General features: G+C 50.5%; 1 protein-coding gene across 2 annotated transcripts in view; it reads left to right on the plus strand.

The window, feature by feature from the left end:
* The window catches only part of KCND2 (potassium voltage-gated channel subfamily D member 2), a 477,947-nt gene that overhangs the window by 381,584 nt on the left and 95,234 nt on the right, over positions 1 to 1,129 (plus strand). The window lies entirely within an intron of this gene.

Raw genomic sequence — 1,129 nt, forward strand, 5'->3', positions numbered from 1 at the left:
ACACACACTTACCTTTGGGGGACAGGTGAAGCCCATCCCAACTGAGCATGTCCCTCGTCGTGATGTGCGGGTCGTTGTCCAAGAAGCCGAAGCCTGCCTCAAGACGCCACTGCCAAAGCCGTCAGTTGGTCTCTCTAATGCAGTTCTCATGCCGTTTTCTGCGTCCTAAAGAGTGCTAAAGGAGCTGGAAATCATTGCAGAACTCCTGGCAAAACTCTTCTACAACTTGTGGCACTCTGGAGAAGTCCCTGAGGACTGGAAGAGGGCCAATGTTGTGCCCATCCACAAGAAGGGCAGGAGGGAGGACCCAGGTAACTATAGGCCAGTCAGCCTAACTTCCATCCTAGGGAAAATCCTAGAAAAGTTCATCAAGGAGTCTATCTGCAATAAGTTTGCAGAATGTAAGGTTCTGAATGACAGCCAGAATGGCTTCGTCGCGGGCAGGTCTTGCCTTACCAACTGCATCTCCTTCTATGACCAGGTAACTCACCACCTGGACACAAGACAGCAGGTTGACATTGTACATCTTGACTTCCAAAAGGCCTTTGATCTAGTATCCCACAATATCCTCATGAGAAAACTGGAGGATTGTGGGTTTAACTCCAAGACAGTCAGGTAGGTGAGAAGCTGGTTGCAGAATAAAACCCAGAGAGTTGTAGTGAACGGACCTGTGTCATCCTGGTAAGAAGGGGGCAGCTGTGTCCCACGGGGTCGGTGCTCAGTCCAGCACTTTTCAACATCTTTATTAATGATTTGGATGTGTGGGTGAAAAGCTCACTGGCCAAGTTCATGAATGACACCAAGTTATAGGGCAGCAAGGTGAGAAGCTGGTTGCAGAATAAAACCCAGAGAGTTGTAGTGAACGGACCTGTGTCATCCTGGTAAGAAGGGGGCAGCTGTGTCCCACGGGGTCGGTGCTCAGTCCAGCACTTTTCAACATCTTTATTAATGATTTGGATGTGTGGGTGAAAAGCTCACTGGCCAAGTTCATGAATGACACCAAGTTATAGGGCAGCATGGTCACGCTTGAAGATACGCTACAGCTACAGGCGAACCTAGACAGGCTAGCAATGCGAGCTCCAGCAGGCGGCGGCAGCGCTGTTGGCAGCAGGGATGTGGGGGGGGGAAG

This window comes from Alligator sinensis, unplaced genomic scaffold (genome assembly GCF_000455745.1).
Source record: "Alligator sinensis unplaced genomic scaffold, ASM45574v1 scaffold65_3, whole genome shotgun sequence".
NCBI lineage: Eukaryota > Metazoa > Chordata > Crocodylia > Alligatoridae > Alligator > Alligator sinensis.